The sequence below is a fragment of the Leucopleurus acutus genome, assembly GCF_964270905.1.
Source record: "Leucopleurus acutus genome assembly, chromosome: 1".
Lineage (NCBI taxonomy): Eukaryota > Metazoa > Chordata > Mammalia > Artiodactyla > Delphinidae > Leucopleurus > Leucopleurus acutus.
The window spans coordinates 60,963,626-60,981,123 of NC_139142.1; the positions used below are offsets into that span (position 1 = coordinate 60,963,626).

General features: G+C 36.3%; 1 protein-coding gene and 1 pseudogene across 3 annotated transcripts in view; both read right to left on the reverse strand.

Annotated features, from left to right (window-relative positions):
• MIPOL1 (mirror-image polydactyly 1) overlaps window positions 1–17,498 on the reverse strand; it is a 312,254-nt gene that overhangs the window by 115,345 nt on the left and 179,411 nt on the right. The gene's annotated exons all lie outside the window — the stretch shown is intronic.
• Window positions 16,036–16,585, reverse strand: LOC309960353 (eukaryotic translation initiation factor 2 subunit 3-like; annotated as a pseudogene). Its single transcript has one exon. The product of its transcript is annotated as a eukaryotic translation initiation factor 2 subunit 3-like (transcript).

A 17,498-nucleotide genomic window follows, 5' to 3' on the forward strand; every position in this document is an offset into this window, starting at 1 on the left:
TTACTGTATGATTTAATAACCTGGGATACACATCTGCATTTTCTCATCCACATTTCCACTGTTCAGCATGCCTTTCCCACTTGCTCACTGGCACACTCATTAACTTGCTCTGCATTCTTTCAAATCTCCCCACAAAAACTGTTCTTTGTCCTATGCTTCACTTCACCTTGTGTATATATCTATTATAGCATTCATCTAATTACATTTGCATTTTTTGTACATTTATCTACCCAATAGATGGCAAATTTCTTTTCCTTTTAGTATTTCCAGCATGTAGTATATACGATCTTATTATATTTTCAGTGAATATAAATATTGAAAAATAACAAAGATATCTTTGTCTACTTATTGTTCAAAAAGTAAATTTTTATAAATGTAAATCATATCATAAAAAGATATGGTTTATTTAATTTAGGTTGACCCACCATGTATATCCCTATGAATAGAAAACTTTATCCTCTTAACTGAAATAATCAATTTGGCTTTACTGAATTTCATATTCCACATACTAATTCCAGTTTTACATCACCTCATAATTGATACACCTCATAAATAAAGGTAAAACTTTAAAAGTAAAAATAAGGTTTTTTAAAACCTCTTCTAACCTCACTTACCACTCCTACAGTTTACTTGAAATAGTTTAAAACTGTAGTCCAGGGCTTCCCTGGTGGCGCAGTGGTTGAAAGTCCGCCTGCCGATGCAGGGGACACGGGTTCGTGCCCTGGTCCGGGAAGATCCCACATGCCGCGGAGCGGCTAGGCCCGTGAGCCATGGCCGCTAAGCCTGCGCGTCCGGAGCCTGTGCTCCGCAACGGGAGAGGCCGCAACAGTGAGAGGCCCGCGTATCGCAAAAAACAAACAAACTGTAGTCCATGGCATATTTTGGATTTTTCCTGTTGTATGTAACATATTTTGAGAATCCTTTCTCAACGCATATCACACTTAAAATCATCTTATCACTGCTTAAATTTATCTATAAATTTTAAGGCATATTGGCTACCACTGGTTCTTATACATTATCTTTCCTTCTTTTGAGATCTGTTTTACTTTTCTTTAGGCTATAATACTTCTTCAAGTAAGGATAAATAGGAACTTTCTTAGACTTACTTGTTATAAAACAAAAGTCTTTGCTTTGCCCACTTGTATAAATGATATTTTGGATATAGGATTCTTAGATTGCAGTATTTCCTGTAAGATTTATTAATATAGTTGCACTGTACTACTATCAGTTTTGCAGGTGAGAAATTTAATACAAGTATGATGCTCTTTCCTTTGCAAACCATTATTCCTATGCTGGAAAGGAAACATTTTCTTTTTACCAACAGAGTACAGATATCTTAGCCAGATATATCTATACATTTAACATATGTATATAAATTTACATATGAATAAAACATTTATTCTACCCAGTCCTTGTGATGTACTTTCATTTTGATAACTTGAGTTTTTCTTTGGTTCAAGTGAATTTTCATCTATTATTTCTTTGAATATGGTTTCCCTTACATCTACTCCTTTCACTTCTAGAGTTACTCCTGCTTTCCACACACCAGGTTTTCTCTGTCTAGCATTTCACTCCAATTCTTTGTTTTCTCCCTTTGTTCTTCCAGATCACTAGATTTTTGTCCCTGATCATTCTGTTGTTCAAATCTCCTATGATATCTTTTTTTTAATGCTGGTCTATTTTGATCACTCCCTCAAAATATCTGACCCTCCATAAGAAGTTTTATTTTAATTTTTAAGTTTTCTTCTTGTACTAAAACAGCTTCAATTGGAGCCAACTGTGTGGTAGAATATGGTCTTTCTCCATGCAGCAATCAAATTCTCTGAATTACATGTGGACTCTCAAGCCTATTCATATCAGCCCATATGGGTTCCCTCAGCACATTTGAAAACTACAGCAGTGTATTTGGAAGAGTGGTGATGAGCAAGATTTAGTAAGTAGTTTCTTCATTAGGCAGATTGGCAAGTTTCTCTTAGGGCATGATCATTAACTGGACAGAGATAGCTTCTTTCCAAGACAAGAGGGCCTACTGGAGCTCTGGTATTCAGGGCAAAACCAACTTTTATTCCACCACTTCTTTTCTTATCATTCATTCAAACTTTTAAAAGTTGTATTTGTTTTCCTTTTGTACAAATGGCAAATAGTCCTCCTTTTGGATCATAATATTGACTCCATAGGGAGTCAGTATTGATCCTGCAGGGTTCACTGAACTTTGTCCTATCCTTATCAATGTCCTCCAGTTCCAGTAATTTGAACTTATGCACTTCATTCATGAAATACTCCAACAGCCTCCAAGCCAGTCTTTCCTACCTTCCTATACCTGCCCTAGTTAACTCTATTAAAACCTGTGCGATTACTTTCCTCCAACTCTGGTATTATCAAGTCATACATTTTGTCATTCCTCAGGGAAAAATCATCAAAACTGCCTTATTTCTATCATACCAAGTACAACCTCCTTTGCTTCACTTTCAAGAGTCCACTCTCTGACATCAGAGGTGTCCACAGGCTGACCAACCATTTTGGGAAGCCCCTCCATGGGATGTAAAAAGTTCTGATCTTTGGCAATGGGTGCCGAAGTTTGGCAGGGGGGAGTACAAACTCATATGGTAGTCCAAAAAATAGGGCTGAAAGCAATACTGGTTTTAGTATCTGACGGACACAGCAAAATTATCTGCCTTCTCCTCTGCAGTTGCTGCTTTTTTCTCTGGCCACTAATTTAGCAACCATGATTTGTGGTTAACAATCATGGATCATTCATCATTGCATCACTCCTAGTGATGCAACTTAAGTTCAACAAAAGTACATTGTCAATGTTAACAGTTCATCTCTGACTTCCTCTGTGCAGTAATTGTTGTGCTTTGTATCAAGATAGTGCTAGTTTAATGTTTAACACAGTGAATATTATGAACATGCTTTCTAAGAGTTCAGATAATGAAAATGAGAATGACAATCCCAATGCCGGCATGACCCAGACATCACCAAAAATGAAGGCTAAACGAGAGGACACATGCACAGGTAGATTAGGCAGATAAACAATCAAAACAGAACATACTGTAAGATATGCAGAGAGAATTTGGGGTTGGACATGCTGGAGAGGGAGATGTGAAAGAACATATGGAAACTGAATCTCCCAAGTCTGGGGTGAGACAGGCAAGTGTTTCTACATCAATCAAAAGGGTTTTTTTTTCTCCCCAAATCACACCAATAATAATAAATTACATCAGGCTGCATTAGCCTGGGCATACTACACAAAACAGACACAAACTATTGTTTTGTTTCCTTGACTGTTCTATGAAACTGAGTAAAATTACCTATTTCGGCTCAGAGGCGGCAACAACGGATAAACAAAAAGGGATTTTGATAAGAGTTGTGCTGGCCCCTTACAGTGTAGTGCTGACTTTGTCAGCACTTAATGGCAATCACGCTTTCTATACCATGTCAAGTGATGTGCCAAGTCAGAGAAACAAAAATCATCCCCCCTACTTACTAGGTACTTTCATTTGACAAAGGGAGTTTCAAATTGTCTTCTTGATTTCTATGAGGGTTTTAAACCGTAGAAAACATAAAACAAAAGATTGTTGATATCTTGTCCAAATATAAACTAGACTTTTCTCATTTATCTGGATATTAGGCAGACAGTGTAAATGCAAATTTCGGCAGTTTCTTTTCAGTCTATAAACTTCTTCCCAAAGAAAATGAAAAGCTCTTACCTGCCAAATGTCCCGCACACCTTGTATGCAATACTTCTAAGACGGGTATGATCTGTTTACCCGTGATACTGAGGCTTTTATAACGAAAGTTTTTGTTCACTTTTGATTCTCCCAAAACATGCAATATTATTTAATGAGATTTTTTACTTTATAGAAATGGAGGTAGACAGCCTCCTTAGATATGTGCCTATGATGGCTATCATTGTTGCTGGCCATAGAAAAGATATTAAAAGGCTGGCCTGTAATAAAATCATATTTTCAAAGTGCAGGACAAAAAGAATGCCCTTCTATGATTTGGAAACACAATGAGGATATTTATATGCTTTTCTCTAAAACTGTTTCATGACCACTGAAAAAGCTATAAGGAGCCTAAAGAAGGAAGAGTGGACCACCTGAGTTGTTTGATGTTATGTGTAGGTTGTGAAAAATACTTATATGACCAAAAAACAAACAAACAAGACCATTTTTTGGAATAAAACCGTTTTAGAACTCAAAGTCACCAGGAAGCAGCATTATATTAGTTTCCTAGGACTACTGGAACAAATTACCAGAGATTGGGTGGGTTAAAACCACAAGAATTATTCTCTCACAGTTCTGAGGCCAGAAGTTCAAAATCAAGGTGTCAGTAGGATTGCTTTCTTCCAGACACTATGAGAGAGAATCTGTTTCTGCCTTTTTCCTGGCTTCTGGTGGTGGCCAGCAATCCTTAGCATCCCTTGGCTTGTGTACACATCACTCCAATCTCTGCCTCTGTCATCATATGGTTTTCTTTCCAGTGTCTTCTGAGTCTGTGTCCAAATTTTCCTCTTATAAGGACACCAGTCATTAGATTAGGGTCCACCTTCATGCAGTATAACCCCATTTTTTTTTCTTTTTTTTGCGGTATGCGGGCCTCTCACTGTTGTGGCCTCTCCCGTTGTGGAGCACAGGCTCCGGACGCGCAGGCTCAGCGGCCATGGCTCACGGGCCTAGCCGCTCTGTGGCATGTGGGATCTTCCCGGACTGGGGCATGAACCCGTGTCCCGTGCATTAGCAGGCGGACTCTCAACCACTGCACCACCAGGGAAGCCCTATAATCTCATTTTAACTTGATTACATTTGCAAAGATTTGATTTCCAAATAAGGTCACATTAATAGGTACCAGGGATTACAACTTAAGGATTTTTTAGGAGGACACAATTCTACCCACTATAGGCAGACAAGTTAAACAGGACTTTCTCAATTTCTGTAGCAAACTGTAACTTATTTGGAATCCAATTTTGAATTCATGAGTTCAAACTACTTCTGTGTTCAACTGATGCTGAGAAAGCCTTTGAGAAAATTCAACATCCATTCATGATAAAAACTCTACAGAACGTCTTTGTTGTGATAAAGAGTATCTACAGAAAATTACAGCTAACAACATACTTAAAGATGAAAGACTGAATGCTTTTCCCCAAGATTGGGAACAAGGCAATGAAGTTCACTCTCACCACTCTTATTCAACACACTGCTGGGAGTTCCAGTCAGTGCAATAAAGAAAAAAGAGGAAAGAAGAGACATACACATGTGAAAGGAAGAAATTAAAAAGTCCCTATTTATAGATAAATGATTGCCTGTGTTGAAAATACCAAGGAATCTTAAAAAACACCCCCAAACCCCAAAAACCTAGAACTAATAAGTGGGTTCATCAAAGCTGCAGGAAACAAGATAAACAAACCAAAATCAATTGTATTTCTGTATACTGGCAATATACAACTAGAAACACAAAATTAAAAACAATATTATTTACAATATTGATAATAAATATTTAAGTGTAAATCTAACAAAACTTGTACAAGATCTGTATGCTCAAAATGACAACTGCTATTAAAGAAATCAAAGAAGACATAAATGGAGACACATATCGTGTTCATGGACTGTAATATTCAAAATAGTAAAGATGTCAATTCTACTTGAATCGATCTATAGGTCAATTCCTAGCAAAATCTCAGCAGGATTTCTTGTAGATGTAGACAAGCTGACTTAAAAACTTATACAAGGTAAGGAAAGTAGAATAGCTAAAATAATTTTGAAAAGAAGAATAAAGTTGGAGTAATCACACTATTTAATTTTAAGACTTCCTATAAAGCCACAGAAATCAAAACAGCCTGGTATTGGTGAAGGGATAGACAGACAGATCAACAGAACAGATTGGCTAGTCCGGAAGTGAAGCCACACAAATACGGTTAATTGTTTTTTTTATAAAGGTGCAAAGCAATTCAACAGAGAGAGTCGAGTCCTTTAACAAATGGTGTTGGAACAATTAAACATCCATATGCAAAAAACAAGAAAAAAAAAAGACTTCAACCTGTCACATGTTACATGTTACAGAAAAGTTAACTCACATGTTACAGAAAAGTTAACTCAAAATGGATAAGTCTAAATGTAAAATGTAAAACTATGTAACTTCTAGAAGAAAATGTAGGAGAATATCTTTATGACCTAGGATTAGGCAAAGAGTTCTTAGGATGATGCCAAAAACACAGTCCATAGACAAAATAACTGATTAACTGGAATTCTTAAAAATCAAAAACATTTGTCCCACCAAAAGTACTAAAAAAATAGCTAATAGATCAAAATTCCATCCATCAGTGGTCCCCACAACCGGTTACATATGAGAATCACCTGGAGAACTTTTTAAAAACAGATTTTCAGGGCCTATCACAGACCTACTGAATCAGATTCTCTGAGGGAGGGCTTTAGAATCTGTATTTTTAAAAAACTCTACAGGTAATTTTGATCCACAGTTGATCCACAGACTATCATTTAGAAACAGCTGTTATAACAAGAGAATACAGGATTGAGAGCACACCAGATGGAATAGCTCTGAATAGAAGGAGGGATGTCACCTCCTCTGAGACATTAGGAAAGCAAATAAGGATGAGGTTGAGAGATCATTCTTACTAGACCCATTTTCTCTGTGAAGTAAGATGCAAGTTTATCTTCTCAGAGAGAAAGAGGAAGAACACTGGAATTAAGACCTCTAAAAGAATAGTGGAAGTTAGAAACGGCTGTTGTAGAGATCATTCTAAAAGAATCGCTAAGGGGCACTGAGGACAAAATTAAGCTTGAAGATAAAGCCACAATCACAGCAATTGGCTCAACTGGGTAATTATTTTTTATAGCAGTTTAGGATTAAGAATGAAGAAATTGTACTGTATATACTTTGATGTCACCGCAATAACATAATGGTGACAAATTTGTGATGGATCTATAATTCAGACCACATTTGAACCTCGCTTATGCCACAGTTTCCCAAACTGAGTGACAGGAGACTCGCAACCGATGTTAACTTGTGCTAAGGGAACAAAGGATCCCTTGGTCATATAAGTGCCCCTGCTGTACTTTAAATCTCTTTTAGAAATGAACAAAGAACATTAGAAAATTAAAGACTTTGAGAAATCCCACAAAGAAATTTGTTTAATCTTGTTTAATAAGTATGCAAACTTATTTTCTGGGGAAGACTGCTTTTCAACACACTTATTAACATTCCCTCACTACGTTACATGCAATTTTGGAAACTGGGAACAAAATATCGATTTATCACATTGTATTTGATCTATTTGATGCAAGATATTCAGGTAAAAAATTCCAAGATTCCAAGTTTCCAAACATTCACAAAATTCTATAATTAACTAAACATATTTTTATGTAGATTTTATTATATTTTTTAAAGATGTTTTTGATGTGGACCTTTTTTTTTTTTTTTTTGCGGTACACGGGCCTCTCACTGCTGTGGCCTCTCCTGTTGTGGAGCACAGGCTGCGAACGCGCAGGCCCAGCAGCCATGGCTCACGGGTCCAGCCACTCCGCAGCATGTGGGATCCTCCCGGACCGGAGCACGAACCCGCGTCCCCTGCATCGGCAGGCGGACTCTCAACCACTGTGCCACCAGGGAAGCCCTGATGTGGACCATTTTTAAAGTCTTTATTGAATTTGTTACAGTACAGCTTCTGTTTTATTTTATTTTTTAAGTCTTTATTGACTTTGTTACAATATTGCTTCTGTTTTATATTTTGGGTTTTTTGGCCCCAGGCATGAGGGATATTAGCTCCCCGACCAGGGATCAAACCTGCACCGCCTGCATTGGAAGCCAAAGTCTTAACCACTGGACCTCCAGGGAAGTCCCCTTCATGTAGATTTTAAATGTATTTCTAGCGATAATGTTGGACAAAGCACTAGGACATCCTGGATACCTAAAAAGTCCTTTCTTAAATCACAAATTAATGGAACAAAACCAACATCAAACTCCTTAATTTATCACAAAGAATTATAGTCAAGGTCCAACCATTACTGCAGATTTTGGCATGAGGCAGGTGCATCTTAATCCACTTCCAATGATTTTTACTATTAAGTTGTTATAGATAATAAACAGTTAAAGAAAGGAAAAAGGTGAAGAAATTGAGATTGTACATTTTTCTTTTGGCAATGCATCTCTGGGGGAAATAAAGGTGAATGAGGTTAGTAATCCACAGCTCTATTTTACTCGAGAAATGAGGGTGAGACCTTAGTCCTCTGAGGCCTAAAGAGTTGGAAAGAATTTTTGATAGGTTGTTAGGTGATCTGACATAAGCTTACTGTGGGCAGAGCTAAGGATATGTACCTTATGTTTTAAAGTGAGAGGATGAAAAATAGCCCATGATATTATCTCTACTTTCTCACTTTTCATTCATTCATTCATTCAACCTCACAAACTGAGGTTTGCTTCCAACAAAATATGAAAAGTTAAGGTGAAAACAACATTCAAACTGGTTACGTGTATGAATACATATCCTTCCTACACTATTTTTTTTCTATATTTCAGATGTATCCTCCTTTGACACAGGTATCCCTTTAACTACCACTCCATCTGTTCAGTTATACAGCAAACTGATACTTGTTTACATTATCTTTACTTTCTCATTACACATTTTCTCTTCAGCTTACTCCCCCAGAGCATTTATACCCATTGCTCCACTGAAAATGCTCCTACTGAGGTCACCATATAAATCTCCGCACAGTCAAATCCAGCGAAAAGTATTTTTCTTCATTTCACTAGATGGACTATACAGCAATCGAAAGAGTTGACCATATCCCTCTCTGACTTGAAAATTTCCTTGATTTCCTAGCTACTCCACTCTCCTGTGTTTCTTCCTACTCTCCTTTGCTCTTCCTTTTCTCTCCTCTCCTTCACCTCAAATACGTTAGAATGACACAGGGCTTCATCTTGTTCCTCTTCTCTATCTGTATTCTTCCCTTAATACTCTAATCTAGACCCACGGTCTATTAACCATGTATTTAGATGATTCTAAAAATTTACATCCCCCACCCTGGCTTCCTCTCTGAGAACTCCAAATGTCTGTACCTAACTGCTACCGTGGTATATTCAAAGTGACTAAAGTGAAAACTAACATAGCCCAACGAAAACTTTGAGTTCTACCCTATCTCTTCTCATCTTTTTTACCTCAACTGCAATACTACTATTTGCCCAGCCTAAAATCAGAACACTGATCCTTGAATCTTCTCTTTCCTTTAAGTTACTCCCCCAAGCACCCCCCACCAATGAACACAATCACCATCACTATGATATCCAAACACAGAATGCAAACATAAAAGTACTTTCAGCCGTTGTCTTGAACCCATCTACTCTTTCTACTTCTTAACACCCTAATTAAGCCACTATCATCTCTCATCTAAGCTAATATAATAGTATCCTAATGGTTCTCCCTGCTTCTATTCATACCCTTTACAAACGCTATTACACATAGTGGTAGCCAGCATGATCTTCTTAAACCTTAAATTATGTCTCTCATTTGCTATTAAACACCACTGATACACACTTATCATAAAATCCAAAGTCTTATCAATGTAGAAGTCACTTTAAAAACATAATAAAATTCCAGCTTACCTTTTATTCCCCCAAGTTACCAAATGTGGTAAAATACACATAACAAAATTTATTGTCTTAACTATTTTAATTGTACAGTTCAGTGGTATTAAACATATTCATAATGTTCTGCAATCATCACCACCATCCATACCCATAATTTTTTACATTATGTAAAACGGAAACTCTATGCCCATTAAATAATAACTCTCTATTTCCCTCCGCCCCCAAGCCCCTGGCAACCATTCTACTCCGTTATGATTTTGACTACTCTAAGTATCTCATCTAAGTGGAATCATAAAGTATTTGTCTTTTTGTGACTGGCTTATTTCATTTACCATAATGTCCTCAAGGTTCATTCATGTTGCAGCATGTGTCAGAATTTCCTTCCTTTTTAGGGGTGAATAATATTCAGTTGCATGTATTCACCACATTTTGCTTATCCATGGACACTTGGGCTGCTTCCACATTTTACCTATTTTGAATAATGCTTCTATGAACATGGGTATAAAAATCTCTCTTGAGACCCTGCTTTCAATTATTCTGGCTACATACCCTGAAGTGGAATTGCTTGATCGTACGGTAGTTTTATTTGATTTTTTGAGGAATACCATACTGTTTTCCACAGCGACTGAACAATTTCACATTCCCACTAACAGTGCACAAGGGTTCCAATTTCTCCACATCCTCACCAACGCTTATTATTTTGTCTTTTTTTTTTTTTTGATAGTAGCCATCCTAATGAGTGTGAGGGAGTGTATCATTGTCGTTTTGACTTGCATTTACCTAATGATTAGTGATGCTGAGTATCTTTTCATGTGCTTATTGGTTATTTGTATACCTTCTTTGGAGAAATGGTTATTCAAGTCCTTGCCCTTTTTTTAATTGGGTTGTTTTGGTTTTTTGCTGTTGAGTTTTAGAAGTTCTCTATATATTCTGGATATTAATTCCTTATTAATCATCAGTATATGATTTGCAAATATTTTCTCCCATTCTATGCACTGTCTTTTTACTGTTGGTACTGTCTTTTGATGAACAATTAAATAAAATTTTAATGAAATCCAACTTATCAATTTTTTCTTTGGTACCTATGTTTTTTAAATTCATATCCAAGAAATTATCGCCAAATTCAATGACATGAAGCTTTTTCCCTATGTTTTCTTCTAAAAATTTTATGATTTTAGCTGTTATATTTAGGTCTTTGGTCCATTTTGACTTAATTTTTATAAATGGTGTTAGGTAAGGGTCCAACTTCATTCTTTTGGGTGTGGATATTCAGTTTTCCCATAATCATTTATTGAAAATACTGTCCTTTCCCCACTGAATGGTCTTGGCACCGGTGTCCAAATTCATTTGATTATATATATATGTGGTTTATTTCTGGGCTCTTTTATTCTACTCTATTGGTCTATATGTCTGTCTTTGTGCCAGTAACACAGTGTTTTGATTACTACAGCTCTGTAGTAAGTTTTGAAATCAGGAATTTTGAGTACTTTCTTTTTCAAGATTGTTTTGACTATATGGGTCCCTTGAGATTCTATACGAATTTTAGGATGGGTTTTTCTATTCCTGCAACAAATGTTATTGGCATTCTGATAGGGATTTTTCATTGACTCTGTAGATTGTTCTGGGTAATATTCTTTTTTTTTTTTAACATCTTTATTGGGGTATAATTGCTTTACAATGCTGTGTTAGTTTCTGCTTTATAACAAAGTGAATCAGTTATACATATACATATGTTCCCATATCTCTTCCCTCTTGCATCTCCCTTCCTCCCACCCTCCCTATCCCACCCCTCCAGGTGGTCACAAAGCACCGAGCCGATATCCCTGTGCCATGCGGCTGCTTCCCACTAGCTATCTACCTTACAGGGTAGTATTCTTTAACAATATTAAGTTTTCTAATCCATGAATATGGGATGTGTTTCCATTTATATATGTCTTCTTTAATGTCTTTCATCAATTTTCTTTTGTAGCTTTCATTGTACAAGTCTTTCCTCTCCTTGGTTAAGTTAAATACTCAGTATTTTATTCTTTTTGATGCTATTATAAATGGAATTGTTTTCATAATTTCCTTTTGAGATTGCTCATCGTTAGAATTTTGTTACTCTGTTGACTTATTAGCTCTAATGGTGTTCTGGTGGACTCTTTAGGGTTTTCTATGTATAAGATCATGATCATCTGCAAAAAAGAGATCCAGCTTAAGTTTCAGATCTAATTTCATGTATCTATTCCCCCCTCACTCACTGTGTTCCAGCCATTTTGAATTTCTTCCTATTTACTCACTATATCATGTATATTCCTGCCTCAGAATGCTTATTTTATCAACTCCCCTACCCCCAAATGCTCGTCCCATAAGTTCTTGACTGCCAGGTTCATTGCCATTCAGCTGTTCTTATTCTAGCTTCCTGAGGTAGAATCTTAGAATATTCACATTCGGCCTTTTTGCTTTTCTAATAAATACATTTTAAGTATATCGCTTTCCCTCTATGGTCTGAGTTGCAAAGTTCTCTCTCTCTCTAACTCCCCCCTGCCCCCACTGTGTGTGTGTGTGTGTGTGTGTGTGTGTGTGTGTGTGTGTGTATCAGGTGGTTAACTATATTGTTGAAATCTTCTACATCCTTTCTGATTTTGTTTATTCTATCAATTACTGAGAAAGATGTGTTAAAATCTACCACATGATTGTAAATCTGTCTATTTCTCCTTTCAGTTCCATCAATTTTCACCTTATATATTCTGAAACTACTACTGGGTTTATAGATTTAGAATTGTTATATCTTCTTTATATTTATCAATGTTAGATATCCTTTATTTCTAATATAACGCTTCTTAAAGTCCACTTTGTTTGCTATGAATATAAATACCTCAGCTTTATTTTAACACCTGCATAATGTTTCTTTTGTCACTCTTGACTTTCAGCTTTTTGTACCATTATAATTTAAGGTGTATTTCTTATAAGCAGTACACAGCTGGGTTTTGTTTTATTACATAGTCTGACAATCTCTGTTTTTTTTAAAAAATTAATTAATTAATTAATTAATGGCTGTGTTGGGTCTTCGTTTCTGTGTGAGGGCTTTCTCTAGTTGTGGCAAGTGGGGGCCACTCTTCATTGTGGTGCATGGGTCTCTCACTATCGCGGCCTCTCTTGTTGCGGAGCACAGGCTCCAGACGCGCAGGCTCAGTAATTGTGGCTCACGGGCCCAGTTCCTCCGCGGCATGTGGGATCTTCCCAGACCAGGGCTTGAACCCGTGTCCCCTGCATTGGCAGGCAGATTCTCAACCACTGCGCCACCAGTGAAGCCCCAATCTCTGTTTTTTAATTAGAATATTTGTCCTTTTCATTTAGCACATTACCCTTATTACAATTATGTTTACAATTTTAATCTTGGTTTCCATCTGATCCATTTTTTGCATTCCTTTTCTCTCCTTTATCATCTTTTGGATCATTCAATATATTCTATTATACCACCAACCTCCCTTAGTAGTTCCTAAGTAAACACTGTTTCCTCTCTGATCTTTATTATTTCCTTCCTTCAGCTGACTTTAGGTTTTGTTTGTTCTTCTTTTTCTAATTCTTTTAAGTGGTAGCTTAGGTTGTTCATTTGAGATTTTTCTTGTTTTTTAAGGAAGGTCTGTATCGCCATGAACTTTCCTCTAAGAACTGCTTTTGTTGCATCGCATAGATTTTGTATGGTTGTGTTTTCATTGTCATTTGTCTCAAGGTATTTTTAAATTTCTGCTTTGATTTCATTGTTGTTCCTAAGCATGCATTGTTTAACATCCTTTTTCATGGTTATCTTAGAGATTCTAACTTTTCTAACTTGTTTTCCTGAATTTTAACTAATATGAACAGTTACTTTTATCAGTGATGCTTAGACATTTTGAGTACATTACATGCCTCCTGGCATTAGGGTTATTTTTGCCATGCATTTTAGTTATAAATACATTTTAAACCTCAGAAGACATTATTGTTGTTGTTGTTGAATAGGCTACATTAAGTCAATATTTTAATGTTTCTCAGTACATTTATCCTTTTGGTTGCTCTTCATTCCTTCCTACATTTCTGTTTTTATGTTTGGTATTGTTTTCCATTTACCTGAAGAACTCCATTTACTATTTCTTTCAATGCAGACATGCAAGTGACGAATTCTCTAAGTTTTTGTCCTTTCACTTTGAAGGATATTAAACTGGGCATGGAATTCTACACTGGCAACTTTTTCCAGAGCTTTAATTATGTCATTCTACTCTCTTCTGGCTTCCATTATTTATATTGAGAAGGCAGCAGTCAGTCTTATTGTTGTTCTTTGAACAAGCCATTTTCCTTAGTCTGCTTTTAAGATTTTTCTCCTTCTCTCTGAAGTTCATAACTTTTACTATGTTGTGTCTATGTGTGGTTTTCATTTATTTATCCTGCTGGAAATTCTTAGAACTTCATGAATTTGTGGTTTGAAAGTATTCCATCAGTTTTGGAAAAATCTTGGTTGTTATCTCTTCAACTATTGCTTCTGTGCCACTGTTTTCCTCATCTCCTTCATTGACTCCAATTACACATATACTGGGCTATTTAAATTTCACCTGTCTTCTTAGATACATTTTTTTCTCACCCAAATTTCTTTGTATCTCTGTGCTTCAATTAAAAAATTTATTGTCAATCTGTTATTTAGTTTACTAATCTTGTCTTCTGCACCTAAACCAATCTAATAAGCTTGCAATTTCAGATATTGTATTCTTCAGCTCTAGAATTTCCAATTGATACTTTTATAGAGGTTCCAATTTTCTGGTGAAATACTTAATCTATCTGCTTTCTCTTTCATTTTCTCTATCTTTTGAATATTTTAATCATAGCTATTATATCTTTTTCCAATTTATCCCTCCCCCCCCTTATCCCCTGGTAACCATAAGTTTGTTTTCTACACCTGTAACTCTATTTCTGTTTTGTAGATAAGTTCATTTATACCTTTTTTAGATTCCACATATAAGCAATATCATATGACATTTGTCTTTCTCTGTCTGACTTAACTTCACTCAGTATGACAATCTCTAAGGTCCATCCATGTTGCTGCACATGCCATTATTTCATTCTTTTTTATGGTTGAGTAATATTCCATTGTATATATGTACCACATCTTCTTTATCCATTCTTCTGTTGATGGACATTTAGGATGCTCCCATGTTCTGGCTATTGTAACTAGTGCTGCAATGAACATTGGGGTGCATGTATCTTTTCAAATTATGGTTTTCTCCAGATATATGCCCAGGAGTAGGATTGCTGGATCATATGGTAGCTCTATTTTTAGTTTTTTAAGGAAACTCCATACTGTTCTCCATAGTGGCTGCGCCAATTTACATTCCCTCCAATAGTGCAGAAGGGTTCCTTTCTTCCACACCCTCTCCAGCACTTATTGTTTGTAGGTTTTTTTGATGATGACCATTCTGACTGGTGTGAAGTGATACCTAATTGTAGTTTTCATTTGCATTTCTCTAATAATTAGTGATGTTGAGCATCTTTTCATGTGCTTTTTAGCCATCTGTACGTCTTCTTTGGAGAACTGTCTATTTAGATCTTCTGCCCATTGTTTGGATTGGATTGTTTTTTGATACTGAGCTGCATGAGCTGTTTGTACATTTTGGAGATTAATCCCTTGTCAGTTGCTTCATCTGCAAATATTTTCTCCCATTCAGAGGGTTTTCTTTTCATTTTGTTTATGGCTTCTTTTGCTGTGCAAAAGGTTTTAAGTTTACTTAGGTTCCATTTGTTTATTTTTGTTTTTATTTCCTTTACTCTGGGAGGCGGACTGAAAAAGATTTTGCTGTGATTTATGTCAAAGAGCGTTCTATGTTTTCCTCTAAGAGTTTTATAGTATCCGGCCTTACACTTAGGTCTTTAATCCATTTTGAGTTTATTTTTGTGTATGGTGTTAGAGAATGTTCTAATTTCATTCTTTTACATGTAGCTGTCCAGTTTTCCCAGCACCAGTTGTTGAAGAGACTGTCTTTTCTCCATTGTGTGTGTGTGTGTGTGTGTGTGTGTGTATATATATATATATATATATATATATATATATATATATTTTTTTTTTTTTTAATAAGAGAAAAACTTTTTTTCAAACAGGGTCAGTGGTATGTATGCTATAGCAAAGGCTGGTTGTAACAGCAGTTTCATTTCAAACATGAATTGATGCACAAATGTAACACTGTTAATGATCAATTACTGCTAAAATGTGGATTAAATCCATCAATCTGCCAATTCTGACATTTATTATAGACCCTATTATTTACTTTAGTAGTAGAGGGTAATTTTCATCAGAAGAAAATGAAAACAACCTTACATTTCTACTAATGTAATGAACTGTATCCCCAGTATTGCTCTGAAATTATACCTCTAGGTTGTTAAGAGAAATTCTAACTTCATCCAAATGTATTATTTAACTGATAATCTTTAGCCATCATCTACTGTTGGCTTGATGTTACTTCTCTTCTTATCTGAGCCCAACAATTACATGCCAGTGTTTCTCAGCTCTTCAGCTAAGGGCTATTTTTTCTCCTACTTCTGTGCACACAGCATTAGTGAGAACTATTTTACCCAAATCAGCCTTGATTGCACTAATTCTTCCTCTTGTTGAAAGGGACCCTATGTTCAACATAAGCACTTCATTCTTAGACAGCTTTTGCACCTTTGCTGCTTTTTTGTCTCCTTCTGTGCATACACCAAGAAGTCATCTAAGTAGGAAATAGGAAATTTACAATTCTGTGAAGATCTCAGGTAAAGCTCCAACTGCACCAAGCACCTGCCCCACCATTCTGTCAGCCCGGCACAAAGTGGGGTCAATTTTTGTTCCAGCTCCAATAAGACCCCCTGGAGCAGCATACTGAAGATCACTGTGTTCCACAAAAAGTGATACAATTTTGGAAAAGATTGGTTTACACATGAGTTTTCCTTTGCTATCTTTGGAAACAATACCAGGTCTGACTGCTATCTCCTGGCCCATCTGAAACATGTAAGTGAGTAATCAAAATATGTGGGACAACACAAAAAAATATGGAACGTTTCATGAATTTGTGTGTCATCCTTGCGCAGGGTCCATGGTAATCTTCTCTGTATCGTTCCAATTTTAGTATATGTGCTGCCAAAGCGAGCACTCTCCATTGTATATTTTTGCCTCCTTTGTCATAGATTAGGTGACCATAGGGACATGGGTTTATCACCGGACTTTCTATCTGTTCCATTGATCTATAGTTCTGTTTTTGTGCCAGTACCATACTGTTTTGATGACTGTAGCTTTGTAGTATAGTCTGAGGTCAGGGAGTCAGATTCCTCCCGTTCCATTTTTCTTTCTCAAGATTGCTTTGGCTATTTGTGGGCTTTAGTGTTTCCATACATATTGTAAAATGTTTTGTTCTAATTCTGTGAAAAATGCCATTGGTAATTTGATAGGGATTGCATTGCTATTATTAAGTCCTTGTCCATCTAACTCCATCTAATATCTGGATCAACTTTGAGGTGTTTTATATAATGTGCATTTCTCTTGGTTTTGGTCACGTAGTCTTATCTTTTTTTGTGCCTAGTAATTTTCAACTGAATGCCTGTAATTACTTGTAAAATAATGGTAGAGATTTCAGACATTATTTATTCTGGAGGTTCAGCCTTACTTATGCCAGGCAGATGGAGTAGGAGGTGATCACATTAATTCAAACAAGAATGGTACAGTTGTAAATGCCAGTCTGTAGCCTTTGGTTCTCGTAAAACAGCAGTGAAGTCCATCCTGATTCTCAGAGACCTTCTGTTTATGTTTTTAATCTCCTAAACTGTACAGCCTCAGATGTCCTGAAGGCACTACTAAATGTAGTGAAGGCACTTGAATTCCCCTTCTCTCAACATCACCACCAAAAAACTGCTGGTTT